Source organism: Ranitomeya variabilis, chromosome 7 (genome assembly GCF_051348905.1).
Source record: "Ranitomeya variabilis isolate aRanVar5 chromosome 7, aRanVar5.hap1, whole genome shotgun sequence".
Lineage (NCBI taxonomy): Eukaryota > Metazoa > Chordata > Amphibia > Anura > Dendrobatidae > Ranitomeya > Ranitomeya variabilis.
Window position 1 is genome coordinate 57,659,973 of NC_135238.1, and position 27,473 is coordinate 57,687,445.

General features: G+C 44.3%; 1 long non-coding RNA gene across 3 annotated transcripts in view; it reads right to left on the bottom strand.

Moving 5' to 3' along the window:
- LOC143785988 (uncharacterized) overlaps positions 1 to 24,087 on the bottom strand; it is a 208,300-nt gene extending 184,213 nt beyond the window's left edge. For 2 of the 3 annotated variants that reach the window (XR_013218184.1, XR_013218185.1), the window contains exons 1-2: positions 23,779 to 24,087; positions 20,973 to 21,162 (exon numbers count right to left, since the gene is read on the bottom strand). This is a non-coding gene — a long non-coding RNA (uncharacterized LOC143785988). Of the gene's footprint in view, positions 1 to 20,972; positions 21,163 to 21,769; positions 21,905 to 23,778 lie in introns of those variants that run through there. The other variant, XR_013218186.1, reaches the window with a different exon arrangement.
- Positions 24,088 to 27,473: the final 3,386 nt, after the last annotated feature.

Here is a 27,473-nt window from a genome sequence, read left to right on the forward strand (position 1 = left end):
ATGCAGGGCAGGAAGCACCATCCATTCTGACAGGGATCAGTCTTACCTAGAGGTGTCTTCAGGCCCGTTTATATAGAAAATAAACCCAGCCCCAGCGCAGGTCAATCAAGCTCCCCTCCTCCTCCCCGGGTCCTAGAGCAGGCCACCACGTGGAGCAGTGTGCTATCTGCGGCGTTGGAGATCCGGGGGCCGTAGGAGGCAAAATCCAGGAAGCAAAAGTATTCCACACAGTGGAACGCAGGACCGGAAGGGACGCATGCACAGCGGTGACGTCACTTCCGGGACGCCGAACACCGCAGCAGAGGAGGAGGAAAATGGCGGTGAGCTCACGGAGGACACCGCCAGGGATTACTGGCCCGCTTTACCCCCCACGGAGGTGCAGGTGGGCCAGGAAGGTCCTGAGTCATGGGGAGACGGGAGCAGCAGGAATGTGGAGGAAGGCAGAGCCCACGACCACCACTGCCCACAGCAAAAACCAGGTATACCGGCCACACAGCATATGAAACCTCTCCATGCCCCATGGGGGACAGGAAAGACACTGGCGAATAGGAGGTAGGAGGGGCCTTTTACTCTCTTGTGCTTCCTGTCCCCCATTAGGGAATGGAGACATCCTCCTATGCTGTCGTGGGAGGTGACTAGAGAAAGTCAGGGTTACAAAGCATGAAGATATTCCTACCTGTAAAAAAATAAATGGAAGTATTTGTGATTTTTTTAAGCTGAAGAAAACTATATTTACAACTAATAGTAACATTTCTGTTCATTGTGAACACAGCTATTTTTTAGCGATGGACGAATTTGAACAGTAAAGTTCGTCATCCGTACCAAACACCTACTGTTCGGTCATGGACACTGAACACGTACATCACCAGGAAGTGGTTGATGCTGTTTTGGTTTGGCCCCCTGAACACCAAGTGTTTGTAACGCTGTCATGATGTGACCATCGAGACTGAAAACCACTGGAGAATGAGCTGCTGCAAGCGCAGCGTCAGTGACTAGTGGTGACGTCATTGAAGTTGCCATGGGCCACTGAGGCTGCATTCCCAGCCGGGCCAATGAACTGATTGGACTTTGGGGAGATCACGGCTCACACAGTGAGAAAAAGTCTCACGGTGCAGCACTGAGCTCAGAGAATTCACTGCACTTCACTGTGACAAATTTCTCCTGGTGAACTGTGGTAAACTCACCTCTGCACTGTGAGACTTTTTGTCACTGTGCGAGTGGTGATCTCACCGAGGTCATCACAGTTCATGGGCCCGGCTGGGAATACAGCCTCAGTGACCGGCGGTAACCTCGATGATGTCACTGATGCTCATTTATGGTGCGCTAACAGCAGCTCATTCATCAGTGGTTTTCAGTCTGGACAGTCGCATCTTGGCATCATCCAGGTTGAAAACCGTTCACCCCAAGACATGGATTACGGTGTGGGAAAGAATGACCTACAGGTGAGGGATATGGTTGTTTTTTTACTTTTGTTTTATTACAGGAGATGAGGGCTTCAATGGAATGGGAAGTGACGTGAGTATGGTTTAATTTAGAATCATTAAAGGAGTCTGTGTCATTCTTTAAATTAAAGGACTTTATTCTGGGTGTGTGTTTATTTACAATTTAACTATAGGATTAGTAATGGAGAAACGTCTTATAGAAGCCTCTTCATTACTAAGCTGTGGGCATGATGTCATTGGACAATACAAAGGTGACATAAACCCCACAAATATGAACCCCACTTGGCACTGCTACAGGACAAGTGGGAAGAGCCGGCAAAGCACCAGAATTGGCACATCTAATAGATGCACCTTTTCTGGGCGGCTGCAAGCTGCTGTTTTTAGTCTGGGGGGCAATATCAATGGCCCTTACCAGCCTGAGAATACTAGCCCCCAACTCTCTGCATTAGCAAGCCTGGTTTTCAAAAAATGGGGGGACCCCACGTCACATTTTTTAATTATTTATTTAAATGGGGATCCCTCTATTTTCGATAACCAACCTTTCTAGCGCTGATAGCTGAGGGTTGCAGCCCACAGGTGTCAGCTTTGCTTGGATGGTTATGAAAAATACAGGAAAACACATTATAAATTATTTAGTTATAGTGCAGGCGGTGGTTGAATACTCCCATCACCCACCGCCTGCTCTCGCTGTATTAACGGCAGCAGGCATAGGCTGATGGGAGCAGTAGTCCCATTAGCCAACCCCAGTGACCGGTAGTAAACTTTTTACCTCCAATCACAACTGTGGGCTCATGCTGTCACCGGCGGTGACCGGCGGTGATGATTTTACAGCCCATTAGAAGCAGTGTTTGCCGTGCTGTCAAGCACATGATTGCATGGCAAACACTGAATGTTCGGGCCCCCCATTCAAGAGAATGGGGTCAGGGTTTGGGTACTGTTCTGGTACCTGAACCCAAATTTTTTTAAATCTGTTTTATCGTTTTTTTTGGTCCCCCTATTTTAACCCCTTCCCGACATCTGACGTTATAGTACGTCAGATGTCGGGTCCCCTGCTTTGATGTGCGCTCCGGCGGTGAGCGCACATCAAAGTCGCGACATGTCAGCTGTTTTTTACAGCTGACATGTGCGCGCAATAGCGGCGGGTGAAATCGCGATCACCCGCCGCTATTAACTAGTTAAATGCCGCTGTCAAACGCAGACAGCGGCATTTAACTACCGCATCCGGCCGTGCGGCCGGATATGAGCGCATCACCGACCCCCGTCACATGATCGGGGGTCGGCGATGCTTGTACATTGTAACCATAGAGGTCCTGGAGACCTCTATGGTTACTGATCGCCGGTGGCTGTGAGCGCCACCCTGTGGTCGGCGCTCACAGCACACCTGCAAATCTGCTGTGTAGCAGCGATCTAATGATCGCTGCTGCATAGCAGAGCCGATCGCGTTGTGCCTGCTTCTAGCCTCCCATGGAGGCTATAGAAGCATGGCAAAAGTAAAAAAAAAAAGTTAAAAAAAATGTGAAAAAAATAAAAAAAATATAAAAGTTTAAATCACCCCCCTTTCGCCCCAATCAAAATAAATCAATAAAAAAAACCCCAACCTACACATATTTGGTATCGCCGCGTTCAGAATCGCCCGATCTATCAATAAAAAAAAACCATTAACCTGATCGCTAAACGGCGTAATGAGAAAAAAAATCGAAACGCCAGATTTACGTTTTTTTGGTCGCCACGACATTGCATTAAAATGCAATAACGGGCGATCAAAAGAACGTATCTGCACCAAAATGCTATCGTTAAAAATGCCAGCTCGGCACGCAAAAAATAAGCCCTCACCTGACCCCAGATCACGAAAAATGGAGACGCTACGAGTATCGGAAAATGGCGCAATTTTGTTTTGTTTTGTTTTTTGCAAAGTTTGGAATTTTTTTTCACCACTTAGGTGAAAAATAACCTAGTCATGTTAGGTGTCTATGAACTCGTACTGACCTGGAAAATCATAATGGCAGGTCAGTTTTAGCATTTAGTGAACCTAGCAAAATAGGCAAGCAAAAAACAAGTGTGGGATTGCACTTTTTTTGCAATTTCACTGCACTTGGAATTTTTTTCCCGTTTTCTAGTACACGACATGGTAAAACCAATGATGTCGTTCAAAAGTACAACTCGTCCCGCAAAAAATAAGCCCTCACATGGCCAAATTGACGGAAAAATAAAAAAGTTATGGCTCTGGGAAGGAGGGGAGCGAAAAACGAAAACCGGAAAAACGGAAAAAGCTCCGGGGGTGAAGGGGTTAATAGCCAGTAAAGGCTAAATATACAGCTGCGGGCTGATATTCATAGCCTGGAAAGATCCATGGGTATTACCCCCTTCTCAGGCTATAAATATCGGCCCCCAGTTGCTGGCTTTCCCTCTGTGGCACAGAAAATTGCGCCTTTTTTTCTTCTTTTTTTTTTAAATGTAAAAAAGATATTGCGTTTAAGGCCGGGGTGACACTTGCGAGAAACTCGCATGAGTCTGGCACCTCAATACCTGGCACTGCCCCCGACACTTGGGACTGGAGTCCCAAATCCACGCGTTTTTTTATGTGAATTTGATGCAGATTTTCATCCGTTTTTTTTTCATGCGGATTTGTATGCGTTTTTGTAAGCTAAATAAAGATATATTATTTAACAAAAATAAAAAAAGAATTGAGATGTAATTTCTTTGTACAACCTCTTCTTTTACATACTCCATTGAAGCATAATGTTTATACACACAGATTGATAGATACATAGATAGATAATAGATAGATCTATACATAGATAGATAATAGATCTATACATAGATAATAGATCTATAGATAGATACATACACTGCTCAAAAAATAAAGGGAACACAAACAACAGAATACAACTCCAAGTAAATCAAACTTCTGTGAAATCAAACTGTCCATTTAGGACGCGACACTGTTTGACAATCAATTTCACATGCTGTTGTGTAAATGGAATAGACTATAGATGGAAATTATTGGCAATTATCAAGACACACTCAATAAAGGAGTGGTTCTGCAGGTGGGGACCACAGACCACATCTCAGTACCAATGCTTTCTGGCTGATGTTTTGGTCACTTTTGATTGTTGGTTGTGCTTTCACACTCGTGATAGCATGAGACGGACTCTACATCCCACACAAGTGGCTCAGGTAGTGCAGCTCATCCAGGATGGCACATCAATGAGAGCTGTGGCAAGAAGGTTTGCTGTGTCTGCCAGCGTAGAGTCCAGAGGCTGGAGGCGCTACCAGAAGACAGGCCAGTACACCAGGAGATGTGGAGAAGGCCGTAGGAGGGCAACAACTCATAAGAACTGCTACCTCAGCCTTTGTGCAAGGAGGAACAGGAGGAGCACTACTAGAGCCCTGCAAAATGACCTCCATCAGGCCACAAATGTGCATGTGTCTGAACAGTTAGAAATTGACTCCATGAGGATGGTCTGAGTGCCCGACGTCCACAGATGGGGGTTGTGCTCACAGCCCAATACACTGCAGGATGCTTGGCATTTGCCACAAAACAACAGGATTGGCAAATTCGCAACTATCACCCTGTGCTCTTCACAGATGAAAGCAGGTTCACAATGAGCACATGTGACAGAGTCTGGAGACGCCGTGTAGAGCGATCTGCTGCTTGCAACATCCTTCAGCATGACCGGTTTGGCAGTGGGTCAGTAATGGTGTGGGGTGGTATTTCTTTGGAGGGCTGCACAGCCCTCCATGTGCTCGCCAGAGGTAGCCTGACTGCCATTAGGTACTGAGATGAGATCCTCAGACCCCTTGTGAGACCATATGCTGGTGCGGTTGGCCCTGGGTTCCTCCTAATGCAGGACAATGCCAGACCTCATGTGGCTGGAGTGTGTCACACGTTCCTGCAAGATGAAGTAAATCATATAAACCAGACTACATAAGCACTTTAACCGAAAATCATGAAGTGCCAAGATGTAGCAAAAAGGTTCAGTGCACACATATAGGACAACCAATAGAGAGCAAAAGCACCAAAAGAACCAAGTTAATATAAAAGTAACAGCTTTATTAATCCAAAAATAGCATAACAATTAATTTGACAATAGAGATCACAGGGAAATGACAAAGGACTCACCAAGAAAAGAGTGGCAAGGCAGTACCCAACAGGAAATCAATAGTTAGTAATTAATAAACAGATGGTCAGCTCCAAAAGTGCCAGTGCATTGTGCATAGAATTCATAGAGATATAAATATATATACCATTGTAAAAGATGCAGAAGCACCAAAAGGTCTCATCACAAGGTTGCCAAAGGAAAACCTATAGGTAACAAGAGAGGAGGACCCATAATAGTAATGAAAAATATATAATTACCTGCGGGACCACGATGCCACCCACCCCAACGCGCGTTTCGGCCACGTGCCTTCTTCCGGGGGTCAAGATGAAGGCATTGAAGCTATGGACTGGCCCGCCCATTCCCCAGACCTGAATCCAATTGAACACATCTGGGAAATCATGTCTCACACCATCCACCAACATCATGTTGCACCACAGGCTGTCCAGGAGTTGGCGGATGCTTTAGTCCAGGTCTGGGAGGAGATCCCTCAGGAGACCATCCGCCACCTCATCAGGAGCATGCCCAGGTATTGTAGGGAGGTCATACAGGCACGTGGAGGCCACACACACTACTGAGTAGTGTTGAGCATTCCGATACTGCAAGTATCGGGTATCGGCCGATACTTGCTGTATCGGAATTCCGATACCGAGATCCGATATTTTTGTGATATCGGGTATCGGTATCGAAACAACATTAATGTAAAAATGTGTAAAAGAGAGAATTAAAATAAAAAATATTGCTATACTCACCTCTCCGACGCAGCCTGCACCTTACCGAGGGAAGCGGCAGCGTTCTTTGTTTAAAATTCGCGCTTTTCTTTCCTTTACGTGAGTCCCGGCTTGTGATTGGTTGCGTGCCGCCCATGTGACCGGGACGCAACCAATCACAGCAAGCCGTGACGTAATTTCAGGTCCTTCAGGATTTTAAAATTACGTTCCGGCGTTGTGATTGGTTGCGTCGCAGTCACATGGGCGACGCAACCAATCACAGCAAGCCGTGATGTAATTTCAGGTCCTTAAGGATTTTAAAATTACATTTTAAAATGCGCGCGTGTCCAGCCTCCCGTGACGTCACGGCTTGTGATTGGTTAATGGCGGCCATGTTGCCGGAACGCGGACCAATCACAGCAAGCCGTGACGTAATTTCGTCACGGCTTGCTGTGATTGGTCCGCGTCCCGGCAACATGGCGCCGTGACCAATCATAAGCCGGGACGTCACTGGAGGCTGGACACGCGCGCTTTTTAAAAAGCGCGAGTGTCCAGCCTCCCGTGACGTCACGGCTTGTGATTGGTTAATGGCGGCCATGTTGCCGGGACGCGGACCAATCACAGCAAGCCGTGACGTAATTTCGTCACGGCTTGCTGTGATTGGTCCGCGTCCCGGCAACATGGCCGCCCTGACCAATCACAAGCCGGGACTTCACGTAACCAAGTAAAAGCGCGAATTTTAAACAAACAACGCTGCCGGTTCCCTCGCTGAGGTCCAGGCTGCGTCGGACAGGTGAGTATAGCGATATTTTTTATTTTAATTCTTTCTTTTACACATTTATATGGATCCCAGGGCCTGAAGGAGAGTTTCCTCTCCTTCAGACCCTGGGAACCATCAGGAATACCGTCCGATACTTGAGTCCCATTGACTTGTATTGGTATCGGGTATCGGTATCGGATTGGATCCGATACTTTGCCGGTATCGGCCGATACTTTCCGATACCGATACTTTCAAGTATCGGACGGTATCGCTCAACACTACTACTGAGCATTATTTTCTTGTCTTGAGGCATTTCCACTGAAGTTGGATCAGCCTGTAACCTCATTTTCCACTTTGATTTTGACCATCATTCGAACTCCAGACCTCCATGGGATATTAGTTGTGATTTACGTTGATAATTTTTAGATTTTATTGTTCTCAACACATTTCACTATGTAATGAATAAAGATTTACAACTGGAATATTTAATTCAGTGATATCTAGGATGTGGGATTTTAGTGTTCCCTTTATTTTTTTTAGCAGTGTGTATATGTATATATATATATATATATATATATATATATATATATATATATATATATATATATATATATATATATATATCTTGTAAAACTTAGTTTGGGGTGTGCATAGAAACACCAAGCAGGTACAATTTGGAAATACTGCATCTCATGCATTAGACGGGTTTTTATTGGAAATTCATGTACAATACTGTATTTATTTAACTTTCACATAATGTTCAGTAGCAGTTTACTAGGAAACAGATGGGGCTGTTTTGCAACAGATGGCAGGAATACCATTTAATATTGCCAAGCATCGCTAAGGTACATCCATCTAAATCCTGTCAGTAGAACCTGCTAGTCAATGAACTATAGACATGTTAATCAGAGCCGCATACCAGAATTCCAATGCACTGATTTCTGCTAATCATTGGATGAAAAGCTAAATGTTTCACAATAAAGTCCGCAGGGACTATGAAGTTATTGGACTGCAACACCAGAATAAAGAGGCAAATGGTTCACAGTAAACAGGACAAAAAATATATAGGAATTAACAATGTATCAGAAAATTGTACCAAAAAATATTAAGTAATGTATAAGTGATTGTCAACCGATTCTGGAACCAACTATTTTAAACCATGGGATAACCAGAGGCAGATTGTGTGGGCAGTAACATGATTGGTCACATAATAAACACAGATATTCAGATCGTCTAGTAACTGCTCACATTATAGTCCAACCATGTCAATACAAGGGCCTGCTGAGGTGCCCAGCAAAATCCAATTCTAGCTTGCTGATGCTAAACCTGAGTCACAAATAATACTGTAACCACCTGTGGTGCAGCATGCACTGGGAATTGTACAGTCGTACTGTACACTTCTGTTGAGTGGTAACTACTCTGTAGATAAAGTGTTATATATGGGAATGAATTTGCAGATAACTATGCAGCATTTGAGAAGAACATCTGGGAGACAATAAACAGTTATGCATCAGGTCTAATGAATGAGGTCACTAGTACATACAGTATAACTCCATTCATCACACCTCAGACATAATACTACATCCTAGACCCCCTAAACAAATATAAATCACATACAGAGGCCAAATGAGACACTGTAAATAAGTGAGGACACTGTATTTAATAAGGGATGGCTGTCAGGACTCTGAACATTTTTTACCTTTTGTGCATTACTTCCCTTTTCCAAGATGGCGTCTTTGGTCTCATGTGCACTGTGTCTTCCTGCTATAAAACTCCACCCCAGCCTTCAGTCTGTGCTAGAGTATTCTGCCTTGCATCCAGCTCCTGACCTCTGATTACTCCCTGGCTATACACCTGCTCCTGTGAACCTGTGTGGTGATCCTGCTACTCTGCTCTGAGTTCCTGCTGCATACATAAGTTTCCAGTAATCCTCCTTCATCTGCTGTTCGTGTTTACTTCCATCTGCATTTGCTGGACATGTAAGCTGTTTCTCCTTTGCAATAACCTGAGACTATTTACCAGGCCTCCATGGTTGAGCTAAGATATGATTTGAACTGCCTAATAAGCATATCTATCTGTGCCTGGAATAAGACAAGGATTTATTCGTGTCAAGTATCCTCAAGAATAACTGTGCTTCATAGACTTTCTGCTTGATTGCATTTTCCTCTGAAGTTTCCTATAGACTGCTAAGCTGCGTTTATTATTTGCACCAAGTGTTGTGGACTTGAGTTTCTCTCTGCACCTGTTTGAATCACCGTGTGATAATATAGACTTTACCACTTATAAAACTGTGTCCTGTAGTTGTCTTGTTCCACGCAAAGAGTCTCCTAAGTTATCCCCTATAATTACTACAGGATACTCTAGCCTAAAAAAAAAAAGGAGACTGCTGGAACAATGACTGCAGAAAGCAAATTAGAGCAGGTGTTTTCCATAATTAGATCACTGCAGAAAGATGTGGAAGGTCTGCAAAAGAAGTTTGGAAGCTTTGAACACAATCAACAAGTGTTTGGACAAACTTTGCAGGACTTGAGCAACCGCATGACAGCCCAGGAAAACAATCTTGCTGGCATAGAGTCCCAGTATGGACGGGCTTTTCAGGACATAAGCAGGCAAATAGCTGAACAAGTGACTTTACCCTCTGGGCAACCGCCACCACCTAGCCCACCTAAGCTCGCCTGGGCGAAACCGATGATTGAGTCTCGTGACCCACGGTTAAATGACTTGGATGATTTATTGGCTGCAATGGCATTAATGTTTGATGACCCTAATCACTGTGCAACTGCTGAATCTGCTTTGTTGTCTTTATGCCAGGCTAAACGTTCTGTTATTGAGTATGCCACTGAATTCAGGAGATTGGCGGTAGATACCAATTGGGACAGTTATGCACAATTGCCTATTTTTAAAAGGGGTCTGCCTAGTATTGTAAAAGATGAACTAGCCCACTCTGAGTCACCACAAGAGCTAGAGACATTTATACAGCATTGTGTGCCCATAGACATTCGCCTTACTGAGCGTAGGCAGGAGAAATTTGCTGCATATAACCATGTTTCTAACTTTTCCCTTCCTTCCAAAGAGCCTACAGGTAAAACCTCTCGGGAGGTAGAGGAGGTGCCCATGCAAATTGATTCCGTTCAGAGGCGCGAGATCAATGAGCGCCGGGAGCATCGCCTTTGTGAAAGTCTATGTTTCTACTGCGGCCAGTCTGACCACTTCTTGATCAATTGTCCTAAGTGTCCTAGACGGCCTAACAAGGTGCTGGCAGCAATAGGGGAGTATGACAACTGTGATGATGAATCTGACATATCTGAATGTAGCCTGCGCCTTTAAACGCTGTATTCCATTCACTTTCTATTACTTCACCCCCCAAGGAGCTGAAGGAAAAGAACTCTCACTGTTCTATTAAGATCCTGTGTTCAGGACAGTGGATTTCCAGTTCAGCTATGATTGACTCTGGTGCAGGTGGCAATTTCATGGATATCGCATTTGCCAAGGAACATGGTATTAAAATTCAGCAAAGAGCCTCTCCAATTATCATGGAAACAGTGGATGGGTCACCTTTAATCTCTGGGTCTGTGGATCAGGAGACCGTACCCCTTGAAATTTTGTTGGAGCCTAATCATCAGGAGCAACTTTCTTTCTTGCTAATTTTTTCTCCTCATTTTCCTGTGATTTTAGGCATTCCTTGGTTGCGTTCTCAGAACCCAAATATCAACTGGGAGACCAAGGAGATTATCTTCCCAACAAGGAGCAACTCAGCGTTAAGAGAAGCTGTCCCTAAGTCCACGGCTACGGAACCACATGTACAGGTATTTTCTTTACCTCCAGCATATAAAGAGTAATCTGACATCTGTGACAAGAAGAATGCAGATCAGCTTCCTCCACACAGGCATTATGACTGTCCCATTGAGCTGCTTCCCGGGGCAGCCATTCCTTTTGGTAACGTATACCCTTTGGCGGCACCTGAGCTTCAAGCCTTAAAAGAGTATATTGATGAAAATCTGGCCAAAGGCTTCATACGTCATTCTTCCTCACCAGAAGGGGCACCTATCTTTTTTGTAAAGAAGAAGGATGGGACCCTGAGACCCTGTGTTGACTATCGAGAACTCAATAAGGTAACCGTACGAAACCATTACCCTTTGCCTCTGATTCACGAATTAATGAAAAGAGTCCTCCATGCTAAGGTGTTCTCTAAACTGGATCTTTGTGGGGCTTATAATTTGGTGTGTATTCGTCCAGGGGATGAGTGGAAGACAGCATTCAGATGCCGGTATGGACACTTTGAATCTCTTGTGATGCCCTTCGGGCTTTGTAACGCCAATGCAACATTTCAACACCTTGCTAATTACATTTTCAGAGATTTGTTGGACCAGTTTGTAGTGATCTATTTGGACGATATACTAATCTTTTCTGACTCTCTACAGGAACATGAAGAACATGTCAAAACTGTTTTAAGATGTCTGAAAGAGAACCATCTGTATATTAAGCCAGAGAAATGCGAGTTCCATCGTTCTGAGATACAGTTCTTAGGTTATATCATCTCTCCCCAGGGGCTGAACATGGAATCTGGTAAGATTCATGCTATCCTTGACTGGCTGGTACCCAAGAACATTAAGGAGGTCCGACGTTTTATTGGTTTTGCAAATTTCTACAGACGCTTCATTCGAAATTTTTCTGATATTGTCCGCCCCATTACTTCCTTGACAAAGAAGGAAAAGCCCTTTAAGTGGTCATCACAGGCTCAAGAAGCTTTTGATCAGCTTAAGATCTGTTTCACATCAGCACCGCTGTTGATACACCCAGATCCAACACTTCCTTTCATTGTGGAGGTGGACGCTTCTGATAATGCTTTGGGGGCTATTCTCTCCCAAAGACCTGGAGAGAAGGGTCTGCTACATCCTTGTGCTTTCTTTTCCCATAGACTAACCTCAGCAGAGAAGAATTACGACGTGGGAGACAAGGAATTGCTGGCTATTATTGCGGCTTTCAAAGAATCATCTGCAAGGAGCTGCACAACAGATCATAGTGCTAACTGACCATCGCAATCTAGAGTTCCTTAGATCCGCTAGATGTCTTTCTCCTCATCAGGCTCGTTGGAACTTATTTTTAAATCAATTTAACTTTGTTATCTCGTACCGTCCAAGTTCTCGTAATGGGAAGGCTGATTTATCCCGAATCCATGCTGCGGATTCCGTACCTGGAGCCCCGTCCAAGACCATTCTATCTGATGCCAATTTCATCAGAGTTATCCACGATCAGGACTTGTGGAAGGAGTTCAGGGAGGCCTATGAAGGTGATGTATTTCTGGCCAACCCACCTGTGGATATTAATCTTGTCTTTAAGGGTGGCATGTGGTTCAGAGATTGACGTATCTATGTCCCGGAGGTCGTCCGTCTGCAGATCCTCAAGTTGGTACATGACTCCAAGTTGGCTGGTCACAGGGGGGTACAGAAGACACAAAGAGTTCCTGAGCCGATTCTTCTGGTGGCCAACTTGCCTGAAGGATACCAAGGACTATGTTCTCTCTTGCGAGGTATGCGCCCGTTACAAGACTCTTCATGTGGCACCTACGGGTCTTCTACAACCATTACCTGTTCCTTCCCTCCCTTGGGGGTCTATATCAATGGACTTTATTGTGGAGCTGCCTACATCGGGGGGCATGAATACAATCATGGTGGTAGTTGATCACCTGACTAAAGCTGCTCATTTTGTTCCATACACCGGCCTCCCCTCAGCTAAAGATAAGGTGAACTTGGTTATACAGAATGTCTTTCGGTTGCACGGGGTTCCGGATGAGATCATCTCTGACCGTGGAGTACAGTTCTCTTCAAGATTCTGGAAGGGGTTTTTCTCTGCACTCAATATTAATGTCTGTCTCTCTTCTGCTTACCATCCCCAGACAAATGGTCAGACTGAGCGTACCAACCAGACGCTGGAACAATATCTAAGATGTTATGTCAGCCATCTCCAGGATGATTGGTTGGAGTTGTTGCCGTTAGCCGAATTTTCATATAATAATTCTCAGAGCGCCTCCACTAAATGTACACCTTTCTTTGCCAATCTCGGTTATCATCCGTGTATTTTACCTAGGTCTCCAATTAATTCTCTGGTTCCGGCAGTGGAGGAAAGGCTGACTGCGATGAGACAGAATCTGGAGGTTCTGAAGGAATCCCTGACCACAGCTCAAGAACGTTATAAGAGATCGGCTGATAGATTCCGTAAACCTGCACCCATGTTCAAGGTAGGAGATTCCGTGTGGTTAGCAACTGAGAATCTGAAGTTAAACGTTCCTTCACAAAAACTTGGACAGAAATTCATTGGCCCTTTCAAGATCAACGGTATTGTGAGCTCTGTGGCCTGCCGGCTGAAGCTGCCTAGGACAATGAAGGTACACCCAGTTTTTCATGTATCTTTACTAAAGCCTGTATCTCCTAATACCTTCCAGGGACGTGTTGTGCCACCTCCATAGCCTGTGGTGATTGATGGGCAAGAACAATTCGTGGTGGAGGAAATTATTGATTCCAGGATTCGCAGGAATCGGCTCCAATATCTGATAAGATGGCAGGGATATCCCCCTGAGGAAGACTCTTGGGAACCTATGGAAAACATCAATGCCCATCAGAAGATTTTTTGTTTTCATCAGAGATTCCCTGAGAAACCAGGTCCAGGATCATCCTGAGGTCGCTTCTAAGGAGGGAGTAATGCCAGGACTCTGAAAATTTTTTACCTTTTGTGCATTACTGGCCTTTTCCAAGATGGCGTCTTTTGTCTCATGTGCACTGTGTCTTCCTGCTATAAAACTCCACCCCAGCCTTCAGTCTGTGCTAGAGTATTCTGCCTTGCATCCAGCTCCTGACCTCTGATTACTCCCTGGCTATACACCTGCTCCTGTGAACCTGTGTGGTGATCCTGCTACTCTGCTCTGAGTTCCTGCTGCATACACAAGTTTCCAGTAATCCTCCTTCATCTGCTGTTCGTGTTTACTTCCATCTGCATTTGCTGGACATGTAAGCTGTTTCTGCTTTGCAATAACCTGAGACTATTTACCAGGCCTCCCTGGTTGAGCTAAGATATGATTTGAACTGCCTAATAATCATATCTATCTGTGCCTGGACTAAGACAAGGATTTATTTGTGTCAAGTATCCTCAAGAATAACTGTGCTTCATAGACTTTCTGCTTGACTGCATTTTCCTCTGAAGTTTCCTATAGACTGCTAAGCTGCGTTTATTATTTGCACCAAGTGTTGTGGACTTGAGTTTCTCTCTGCACCTGTTTGAATCACCATGTGATAATGTAGACTTTACCACTTATAAAACTGTGTCCAGTAGTTGTCTTGTTCCACGCAAAGAGTCTCCTGAGTTATCCCCTATAATTATTACAATGGCACTACACTCCCTGACAGAAGCTATGTCGCTTATCCATGTTATGTAAATAAAAGCTTATAACCTGACGTTAAATTCATCCATTGGTTGTATAAATTATTCTTTTGAAAGCTGAAACCCTCTGAAATGAGGTTTAGGTTAAGAAAATAAATTGGAATCAATGCAGAAATATTGATCAATTAATGGACACAGAATGGTCAGATTTTGGCAAGACAAAAGTTTTGTCGCCCACAGAAAGTAATGTGATATTCAAACAAATTAACTTAAAATACAAATATATGTTGCATAAATGAAGGGAATGAAGTTGTGGTGCTATTAGAGTCATATTTAATATTTTGTGTGAATTCCATGAGCTTGAAGGACTGCATCCATGCGGTTCAACAATGATTCATACAATTTATTAATGAAGTCATCAGGATTAGCAAAGAATGCAGTCTTGCATGCCTCCCAGAGTTCATCAAGATTCTTTGGTTTTGTATTCCAAGCTTTCTCTTTCATCCTACCCCACACATGCTCAATAATGTTCATGTCTGGTGACTGGGCTGGCCAGTCCTTGAGCACCTTGATCTTTTTTGCCTGGAGGAACTTTGTTGTAGAGATGGATGTATGAGATGGAGCACCATTCTGCTGCAGAATTTGACCCCTTTTATGATTTGGAATATAAGAGGTAGCTAATACTTCTTGATATTTTAGGATATTGATATTGCCTTCCACCCTGCAAATGTTTTGGACACCCCCATACTGAATGTTACCCCAGACCATGATCTTTCCACCATCAAATTTAATTGTTTTCTGGGTGTATTTTGGATAAATACGGGCTCCAGTAGGTCTCCTGCAGTGTTTGCGTCGGCTGTGGTGCAATTCTACTGAATATTAGTGTTGAACATTCCGATACCGCAAGTATCGGGTATCGGCCGATACTTGTAGTATCGGAATTCCGATACCGAGTTCCGATACTTTTGTGGTATCGGGAATCGGTATCGGAACCATATTCATGTGTAAAATAAAGAATTAAAATAAAAAATACGGATATACTCACCTCTCCGGCGGCCCCTGTATCTTACCGATGTAACCAGGAGCCTCCGTTCGTAAGAATGAGCGCGTGAAGGGCCTTTGATGACGTCGCGGCTTCTGATTGGTCGCGTGACCGCTCATGTGACCGCTCACGCGACCAATCAGAAGCCGCGACGTCAGCCGCGACGTCATCGAAGGTCCTTCACGGGCTCATTCTTAGGAACGGAGGCTCCCGGTTACAGCGGTAAGGTCCAGGGGCCGCTGGAGAGGTGAGTATATCCATATATATCCATATACTCACCTCTCCGGCGGCCCCTGGACCATACCGCTGTAACCGGGAGCCTCCGTTCCTAAGAATGAGCCCGTGAAAGACCTTCGATGACGTCGCGGCTGACGTCGCGGCTTCTGATTGGTCGCGTGAGCGGTCACATGAGCAGTCACGCGACCAATCAGAAGCCGCGACGTCATCGAAGGCCCTTCACACGCTCATTCTTAGGAACGGAGGCTCCCGGTTACAGCGGTAAGATCCAGGGGCCACCGGAGAGGTGAGTATATCCATATTTTTTATTTTAATTCTTTATTTTACACATGAATATGGATCCCAGGGCCTGAAGGAGAGTTTCCTCTCCTTCAGACCCTGGGAACCATTCCGATACTTTGCGTCCCATTGAAATGCCTTAAAACGTGCAAAAACAAGCAATGGAGGGCACCATCAGTATATAATAGCTACAATTATAGAAAAAAAGAGGGGGTCAACCCAAGCTTGACATGGGAGTATGCATGAGAACACGAGAAAAAAGCGTCAAGCTATATAAAGGGGACCACCACTGAATACAAAAGTATAAATTTATTTATTAAACAACTCAAAAGACACAAGCACCACTCTATTAAAAACAATTAAAAACAAAAACCCAGATAAACCATGGGTTCCAGATGAGGAACCTCACCCCCCTGGACATGTGTGGTATAGCAGAATACGTGGACCAATATTAACAATCTGTAAAGGTACAAGTAAAAATGACAATCAAATATTCGTCCTGTGAAAGGATAAATGAACGGCACGGCTACAAAGACATCACTGTAGGAGAGTCATATGTAGATGTACAAACATGACATCAATCACCTCATAAATAGCAAGACATAGAGGTCTTAAGAATAAAAAATATATATATACTGGCTGGAGAAGAGCATATAAGGCAATATATAGCAGGCAACAGTGTCTGCATTGGAAACAGCTAATATATAAAGATATAACAATACAGAAAATAGTCACCCCTACAGGAGAAAATATATAGTAGTACTAAGTGCTTACTGACACGTGCCTAGATAAAACATAGATGTTTGGAGATGATACATGTCTATAAGCGTATAAGACAGTTTACAGCAGGCAACAATGTTTGTGTTGGAAGTGCCTTATATATGAGGATACGCAAACGGGAAAAATTATACCGCTTAGGAATGCAACAGTATGTGGAGTCATCTCATCACCCATATAGAAAAAAATAAAAAAATAGATATATTCAGGAGTGCTTGTTGACATGAGCCTCCAAGTACAGAGGGCCAAGTGACAAGTGCATACTCTAGATTGGGCTCCTAAAAAATGAATATAATAGATAGATAAAGCTATACATGCTTATTTAAAGAGGCTTATAGTTAACCTGTAGTCCAGACCAGTATCATATGAGCAAATGCGGTACCGAGTAGTGCCACACTGCAGATTGTCAAAAGATAGCCGTGCTAAATGAACATGACCATAGTCACCATCACACAGAGAGTCCAGGGGGCATGTAGCTGGGTTTTTGTTTTTAATTGTTTTTAATAGAGTGGTGCTTGTGTCTTTTGAGTTGTTTAATAAATAAATTTATACTTTTGTATTCAGTGGTGGTCCCCATTGAAATGCCTTGGTATCGGGTATCGGTATCGGCGATATCCGATATTTTTCGGGTATCGGCCGATACTATCCGATACCGATACTTTCAAGTATCGGACAGTATCGCTCAACACTACTGAATATTCATCAGAGAAATCCATCTTCTGCCACTTTTCCAGCGTCTATCTGTTTAGCAAGCTGTAGGACTTTGCAAATGCCACTCGGTCTTTTATTTGTCTTTTGTTTAGTGCTGGCTTCTGGGCACTGATTCGACCATGGAGGCCATTTCGAGACAGAATCCTACAAACTGTACTAGTTGACACAGGGACTTGAAGTGACCAGGTCTGTTGGAGCTATGCTGCAGTGGAAGAGGGGCTTACTTTGGATTTTCTAACCAACAAATATTCCACCTGAGCAGCTGTCTTGCAGGGTCTGCCATACCTGGGCTTGTCAAACACATCTCCAGTCTCTTCAAATCTTTTTTTAATTCTTTGTACTTGACGCTGAGACACATTAAAGGTGCCAGCCACCTCTGCAGTGGATCTGGTCTTCAGCCTCTTGATAATTCAGGCTTTGGTCACAGTTGCAGTTCAAGTGAAGGTCAGGGGTTCTGGGTTTCTTTTTATACACACATTAATTACCGATCATTTACTGAGCACAGGTGAGGCTGTAAACTAGGATTGGGTGCATTATATGACCAGGAGACAAAACTTTTGTCTTGCCAAAATGTGACCATTCTGTGTCCATTAACTGATCAATATTTCTGCATTGATGCCAATTTATTTTCTTAACCTAAACCACATTTTGGAGGATTTCAGCTTTCAAAAGAATAATTTATACAACCAATGGATGAATTTAACATCAGGTTATAAGCTTTTATTTACATAACATGGATAAGCGACATAACGTCTGTCAGGGTGTGTTGTTGTGAATTCTGCTTTTGGGCTCCCTCCGGTGGTTGTAGGTGGTAATGCAGTTGTCCCTGGGTTGCAGTCCTGGTCAGGTGTATCTGCTGATTGCAGTTCTGACTGGGGTATTTAGGCGTGCAGGATTCATTAGTCCTTGCCAGTTGTCCATGGTTTTTGGGAGGTGTTGGTCCTTGTTTGGTTTCTTCTGCCTTGCTGCCAAATCAGCAAAGATAAGTGTCTGGTTTTGTTTCTGTGGCACACATGCTGTGTGCTCAATAATTCAGTGCTATTCATTTTTTGTCCAGCTTAGATTGTGTCAGTATTTTCTCAGTCTTGTTGGATTCTCAGGAGTTGCAGATATACATTCCATGTCTTTAGTTAGATTGTGGAACTTTTTGTATTATCTGCTGTGGATATTTTTGGAAGGGTTTTAATACTGACCGCTTAGTATTCTGTCCTATCTTTCCCTATTTAGCTAGAGTGGCCTCTTTTGCTAAATTCTGTTTTCTGCCTGTGTGTGTCTTTCCTCTCCTATTCACAGTCAATATTCGTGGGGGGCTGCCTATCCTTTGGGGTTCTACTCTGAGGCAAGGTAGTATTCCTATTTCCATCTATAGGGGTATTTAGTTATCCGGCTGTGTCGAGGTGTCTAGGGTTTGTTAGGCACACCCCATGGCTACTTCTAGTTGCGGTGTTAATCCAAGGTTTGCGGTCAGTACAGTTTCCACCTACTCCAGAGAAAGTTTCATGCGGCTCCAAAGTCACCGGATCATAACAGTGTGTATACATAATATGGGTGGATACTGTATATAATATGGTGTTGTACAATATATAATAAGAAAGATCATTCTATGTAATACGAGATGGTGCTATACTTAATAAGGGAGGACACTGTATGCAGTATAATACAGAGCTATACATAATATTGGTGGACACTGTATAGAATATGGTGCTATACAATATATAATAAGAAAAATCATTCTATGTAATAAGGGACGGTGCTATACTTAACAAGGGAGGACACTGTATGCAATATAATAGAGACCTACCATATTTTTTGGACTATAAGACACACTTTTTTCCTTAAAAAAATGTGGAGGAAAATGGGGGTTACGTCTTATAGTCTGGATGTACCGCCTCTGGCTGTGGTGGGGAGGAGGTGGAATGGTATCGGCGGAGCAGCAGGTCACAGGAGGCTAGAGACGGTGGCTGCGTCTAACCCCTATGTCCGCTGCGAAAGAGAAATGAATATCCACTGCTTTCCATGCCCATGGGCGTGGAGAGCAATGAATATTCATTTCTCTTTAGCATCCTGGTCTGATTGGCCCCCATGCCAGTCCTGGTAAGAATGGTCCCAGCCTTCTTCTGGTATGATTGGGCCCCCAATCCTGCTCCTGGCATGCATTGCCCCATCCTTATGATTGGCCCCCACCCACCCCCATCCTGGTATGCATGGCCTCATTAGAAAACATTAAATAAACAAAACATTACACTCAATTGCCAGCAGCTGCTTTATGCTTGTAAGCAGCACATGGCAGGGACATCACGCACTGCTCACAAGCAGGGCACAGCTGCCAGAATACTCACTGCTCTGCACGCCGGGACTGTGCACACAGAGAGCAGTGAGTATTCATTGCTCTTCTTCAGTAGCGCGCACAGTGTCAGCAGGAGCCTTCCTGCTGCTGCCGGTGGTCAAGAGTGCCGCTACTTAAGAGAAATGAATATTCACCTCTCTGGGCGTGGAGAGAGGTGAATATTCATTTCTCTTAAGTAGCGGCACACTTGACAGCCGGCAGCAGCAGGAAGCTGGCTGCTGAGACTGTGCGCACTACTGAAGAACAATGAATACTCACTGCTCTCTACGCACACAGTCCCGAAGTGCAGAGAAGTGAGTATTACAGCAGCTGTGCTCTGCTTATGAGCAGTGCATGTCATCTCTGCCATGCGCTGCTTACAAGCATAAAGCATCTGCTGGCACCGGAGCAGCACGCTGCGAGGGAGCGCTGGGACAGTAAGTGTAATGTTTTTTATGTTTTCTGATGGGGCCATACATACCAGGACCGGGATGGAAGCCAATCATACCAGGATAGGGATGGGGCCCTGCATACCAGGAGAGATGGGGCCATGCATATTAGGATGAGATGGGGTCCCTGCATACCACGAAAATGATGGGGGCATGCATGCTATGATGAGATGGGGGCCCTGCATTCCAGGATAGGGATGGGGCCATGCATACTAGGAGGAGATGGGAGCCCCGCGTACCAGCATAGTAATGGGGCCATGCGTACTAGGACAAGATAGGGGTCCTGCATACCAGGATAGGGATGGGGCCATGCATACTAGAATAGGGATGAGGGTGATCATTCCTGCCACGATAGGGATGAGGGGGACCATTCCTACCAGGATAGGGATGAGGGGGACCATGCATACCAGGATAGGGATAAGGGATCCATGCATACCAAGATAGAGATAAGGGGGCCATTCATACCAGGGTAGGAATGAGGGGACCATGTGTATCAGGATGGGGATGAGGGGACCATATATACCAGGAAAGGGCATATTAAGTACAGAATTGGCCACATTTTTTGCTTAAATTTTTTTTCCCTAATTTCCTACTCTAAAACCTAGGGGCATCTTATGGTCCGGTGCGTCTTACAGTCCGAAAAATACGATATATAATATGGGAGGATGTTTCACAAACAAGGCTATTAATTGTGGCAATAAAGCGACTACAACACTAATCAACAGTGTTCAAAAGCAAACTAAATATAAACATCCAGTTACTTACAGGTGACAACTACTCAGATCCCAGTTCTTTTTGTTCTCCACCTGCTTCAGACTTTTATGATGACTTCTTGCAAACGCAATTCATCTTTACAGACTTTGACACACAGATGTTTCTGAATACTTGCTTTTGCAGCAGATCACCGTGCCCATCACATATATATGGCCACTGAATAAATACACTGCACACGATTCTACAAAACACAAATACGCCCCACAATGTGCCCATTAATATATAATTAGCCATTGAAAATGTAAATTAATTAACTACCACTGTGCGCCCTCTTCCTGCTATTAAAAATATAAAATGATTAGCCGGCACTGTGTGCACCCATTACATTTATAAATACGTCAGAACTGTGTGCCCCTATTACAAATATAAAATTAATGAGCTAGCTCTGAGTGTCCTCCATTAAAATATAAATTAAATTAATGAGCCACTTTGTGCCTTTCCCCATTAATAAAAAATATAAATTAACGGATCATTGAGTGCCTCTCACTCCCAATAAAAATATACAATGAGCCACAGTATGCGTCCACCCATTAAGAATATAAATGAATGAGGTACTGTGCAGATCCCTGTCATTTATTATAAATTATTTGTACAGCAATGAAATACGAAATATTATTCATTTCCTCACGCTCCCATGGGGCAATGGTTTCAGTAGATGCATTGCCCTCTTGTGACCAAGATCCTGCTCGATGATGCAGGCAGCACAATTCACTGACAGTCTGCATCATTGAGAAGGTGCTGGGCAGTGAGCCGAGGCTGGATTTCTGCAGCTCCGTTAATATATTCACCTGTGATAAAACGGAGTATAGTAGGCAGCGGCATGGCAGGAAGACATCTTCAACTTCCTGTGCTTGGCTGAAGGAGATGCCATTGATTACAATGGCGATATTTAATTCTTCTGTGGGGCCAACCAGAGAATCGGGCCCTGGGTGATAAGCAAATTATGAGGGAAAATTTAGGCTAATTTTTTCATTTAGATATTAATTTGTTTTTGTTGGTTTTGTTGCGAGAAGCTGTGTTTTTTTTTCTTTTTGTGTTGTTCCAATACAAATAAAGGAAACAAACATGTGTATAACAAAACGTATAATTGCAATAATTTTCTGATAGATATACTTAGTTTTCTGGTACAATGTCAAGAGTTCAAACACTTTCGGCCATGATATAGATATTATATATTATATACACACACACACACACACACACACACACACACACACACACACACACACACACATGTACATACATACAATATATATATATATATATATATATATATATATATATATATATATATATATATATATATATATATATATATATATTTTTATTACTTTTTTTTTTATTTTACACACAATGTATGTCATGGATTGTGAAGGTTTTAATGCTAGTACCCAAAAAAAGCAAAAGCTAAAAAAGCTAAAATAACAAGAATAACTAAGTATATGCATAGAGACAAGGCAATCCTGGGTAAATTGCAAGTCTTGCATAAAGTGGGAATGCAATTACCTTCTCCGCTGAATACTCCAATATTATTTGTGAATGAATAAACAGGGAAAGAGAACATCTGTGTATGATACCTGACAACAACGGTCTGTGTGCTGATTACATACATAGCTGCCGGATTTTATTGGATTGTACATGTCATTCTGCGTGGATATAATAATATTACTTTTACACCACCTCAGCAAATGCCAACTTCTAACATTGTTTGTCGGTGGTCATTTTGCTGACAGGCGGAGTTGCTTGTGTTCATTTGCTGGGTTCGGTTTTCTACAAAATCTTATCTAATTTTGGAAGCGGCAATGAACCTGAAGTCAGCAGTGTTTTATGATAAGCAGCTAATAGTCTCACAAATATATGTAAATGTTTCAGTAGGCTCTCGGAACTGGAGATGCGCGAGATAGTGATCATGGAGATGTACATTTTTCTTGACTTTTTAGCGGTGAACCCCACTGGAGAGCATTTTAATCAGGTTGAAACGGCAAAAAGTGATAGATTGCCCAACGTTCAGCTGCTCAGCAAATGTAGAAATGATAAATTTAAAAGTAAATGTGCAGAAAAATGAACATCCTGAATGCTACAGAGAAAGAAAAGGTTCCCATTTGATATGGTGACAAATCAGTTTAGAAAGGAGTTAAGAAGAATAACGATAAGTTACAGAACCTACGACAGTAAGAGCTCACTGACACACTCACTGTTGACTTATTCAGTAATCTGCGATGTACAGACTGAGGCGTTGTTCACACATTCAGTATTTGTTTAGTTTTTTACTTGAGTATTTGTAAGCCAAAACCAGGAGTGGGTGATAAATACAGTAGTGGTTTCTATTATACTTTTCCTCCCATTGTTCCTCTCCTGCTTTTGGTTTATAAATACTGAGGTAATATACTGACCAAATACTGGAGGTAAAGTACTGACCAAATACTGGAGGTAAAGTACTGACCAAATACTGAGGTAATATACTGACCAAATACTGAGGTAAAATACTGACCAAATACTGGAGGTAAAGTACTGACCAAATACTGAGGTAAAATACTGACCAAATGCTGGAGGTAAAGTACTGACCAAATACTGAGGTAAAATACTGACCAAATACTGGAGGTAAAGTACTGACCAAATACTGAGGTCAGTAGCATAGCTACGGGGGGGCAGAGGGGGCCATTGCTCCGGGCCCCGTCACATGAAGGGGCCCACTGGGAGCCATGGCCGCGTTTGAGGTGTCAGGGACAGAGCAGTACACTGCCGGCTCCCCTGTCTGATAGACTCTGCACAGTGGCAGGTTGCAGAGCCTCAGTACCTGCAGTGTGCGATGCTGTCTCACTGAGGAGCTTCTTCAGGGCTGGGCTGGCTGCAGTTAGTTTCTGCTGTGCAGGCCATGATTGTCTCAGGCACTCTGGGTCCTAGTGCCCTCCTTGCATTTAGCCGGACACTTCCTGGTCCTGTCTCACTGCCTACAAACTTCATCGCTAAGTGGGGATGGAATGTATTAGATTAATTCGATTTAGGCATGTCATGGTCACTGTGGGGTGAATGTGAGAGGGTAGAGGTTATTGTGGGTGTTAGAGTGTGCGAGGGGGGCAGGGCACTGTGGGGGTGAATGAGAGGATGTGATATTGTGTGAGGGGGACAGGGCACTGGGGGTAAATGTGAAGAGATGGGTGTTGGGGTAGGGGAGGGGGATAGGGCGCTGGGGGGTGAATATGAGAGTTTGAGGGTATTGTGAGGGCTTAGGTGGGTGAGGGGGCACAGGGCACTGGGGGGGCTAATTATTATTATACTGTTTAATGTTATGATATTACATCCACTCCATCACATGTAATTGTTCCTGTCTTGAGGGGCTGGAGATGGGGAGGTCGGGGGCATTTGATACTTGTGAGCTGGGTCTTTTATAAGTATTAGTATAACCAGCATAACAATGCAGGTTAACAGTGTTAATACGATAATAATAGATTAATATTTAAGTATTAGGCTGTGTGTACACGTTGCGGATTGTATGCGTTTTTGCCGCTGTTTTTCGGCGCAAAATCGGGGCGAAAACGCATACACAACACAGCCCATTGAATTCAATGGTATTCGCAATGCTGTGCTAATGCTGCGTATTTTTCTGCGGTGGAATCGCATAGCGGAAAAATACGCAGCATGCTCATTCTGTGTGCGGAATCGTGAGGATTCCGCACACATAGAAATGCAGGCTATGCCCACCATGCGGAAAGCAAGCGGATCATGTGTGGTTGGTACCCAGGGTGGACGAGTGGAGACTCTCCTCCAGGCCCTGGGAACCATATCCCGGAAAAAAAAAAAAAATAAATAAAAAATCGTGACATTCTCACCTTCCAGTAGCCCCCGCAGCCTTCCCACTCCTCGTGATGCTCCCGTTACCAGTAATACCTTGCGACAATGACCTGTGATGACGTAGTGGTCTTGCGTGATGCTACGTCATCTGGGGTCACTGTCGAGAGGCATTACTGGGAACGGGAGCTGCTGGGAGCATCGCAAGGAGCGGGAAGGCTGCCAGGGGACGTCGGAAGGTGAGAATAACTTTTTTTTTTACTTTTAACATTCTATCTTTTTACTATTGATGCTGCATAGGCAGCATCAATAGTAAAAAGTTTGTCACACTGTGTGACCAATCGGTCAATCATTTTTCCAAGCGATGCTACAGATCGCTTGGAAAACACTAGCATTCTGCAAGCTAATTATGCTTTCAAAACGCTAGTGTTTAGCAGGAATACGCATGCCAATTCTGCATGCGTTTTACCCGCGACAGGGAGTTGCAGAATTGCCAGCAAAATTTCCATGGCAATTCCGCAACATGTGCACATAGCCTTAGTATAACAAGGATAAGTATTAGCATATGGGCACAGACGGCTGTATAAGGCTACTTTCACACTAGCGTCGTGTGATGGACGTCGCAATGCGTCGTTTTGGAGAAAAAACGCATCCTGCAAAGTTGCCCGCAGGATGCGTTTTTTCTCCATAGACTTGCATTAGCGACGCATTGCGACGTATGGCCACACGTCGCATCCGTCGTGCGACGGATGCATCGTGTTTTTGGTGGCCGTGACGCACAAAAAAAGTTCAATGTAACTTTTTTTTGTGCGTCAGGTCTGCCATTTTCGACCGCGCATGCGCGGCCGAAGCTCCGCACCCTCCTCCCCGGAACTCACAATGGGCAGCAGATGCGTTGTAAAACTGCATGCGCTGCCCACGTTGTGCTACATTAACACACTGTCCGTTGGTACGTCGGGCCAACGGTTTGCGACGGCCAGTACCAACGGACTAGTGTGAAAGTAGCCTAACTCATGTTAGGATCGCATTGCAATCCTGGGACTGGCCGGTACCACTCCTGACCACAGCGTGATGGATTACTATGCAGCTGTCGCGCTCAGGTCAGGAGAGCCAACAGTCAGTCTGTGGATTGTGATGTGATCCTCGCACGATAAAAATACGTCCGTCTGTCTGCCCCCTAACAAGTACAGGAACTACAGGCTGCATTCTATGTTATAATAATAAATTGCTTGGGAAAAATGTCTGCAGTCACTGAGACTACAGACTGCCAAATCATGATGGGGTGTGCCTGCCGTCATGAGACCCCAATACCACTGGTGCGATCAGGCAGTCATGCAACACGTTTGCTATTTGCACGTGTGGACTAGATAAGTTTGACTTCTCTCAGTAGAAGAGAATTGTCACACGACCCCCGCTCACATCAGCGATCTTGGGGCCATTATTACTATATATAGGGGGACTCTGTAAAATATTAAGTAGGCACTTACGAAGCATTATTATTTGGAGGGTAGCTACTGGGTGGCAGACAGTGCTGAACAGGCTGTCATTCTGTCCCGAGGCATCAGTTACAGCTGCCAGTCTCTATACACAAAGCGGTAACTGAAAACGAGCCGGCGCCGCCCCTATGACTGGAAGAGCAAGGCTGCTGGGAGGAATAAAGTTAATTTCCTCCCAGCAGCGGGGCTTTCAGTGCGGGCGCCGCACGGTGTCAAAACACTACTAACCTGCAGATTAACCCCATATCTGCAGGTTAATAGCATTACTTTGCATGACAGGTTCCCTTTAAGCTCTGCAGTAGAGCAGGGAGACACGATCTCCCTGCACTACTGCTCTCCATTTTGTAGAACACAGGTCGCTTTAAGCCTGTGGTCTACAGAACGGCAGGGTCATGCACTGGCTGAGTCGCCAGCACATGCACAGAATGTCAGACTGCGAGCTAACGAGAGGGTCACTATACAGTTTGGGGGCCATCATACAATGTGGGAGCCCATATACAGTGTGGGGACCACAGTGGCTGGCCATCATAAAGTGTGGGGACTGCTGTGGGGGCCATTATACAGTGTGGGAGCTACTGGGAGGGCCATTGTACAGTGTGGACTACTGTGAATGGCCCTCAATGTGTGGGGACTGTTATGGCAGCTATTATAAAGTTTAAGGGACATTATACAGTATGGGGGCTACTGTGAGGACCAATAAACATTGTTGAGGCTGTGGGGGCGAATATACTATGTGGGGGACATCATAAAGTGTGAGTACTACTGTGGGAGTCATTCTACTGTGTTTTGGGACAGCAGTGGGGACATAATTCTATGTATAGTGGTACTCTGGGGGACATCATACTATATGTAAGGGAGCTGTGGGCTCATCATACTGTGTATAAGGAAGCTGCGGGGCATTATACTGTGTATAGTGGAGCTCTATCAGCATTATACTGTGGGGCAGCACGGTGGTTCAGGACAACATCTGCAAGGAGTTTGTTTGTTCTCCCCGTGATTGCGTGGGTTTCCTCCGGGTTCTCCGGTTTCCTCCCACATTCCAAAGAGATACTGATAGGGATTCTAGATTGTGAGCCCCATTGGGGACAGCGATGACAATGTGCGCAAACTGTAAAGCGCTGTGGAATTTGTTAGCGCTATATAAAAATAAAGATTATTATTATACTGTGTATAGGGGCGCTGTGGGCCCATCAAACTGCGTACAGGG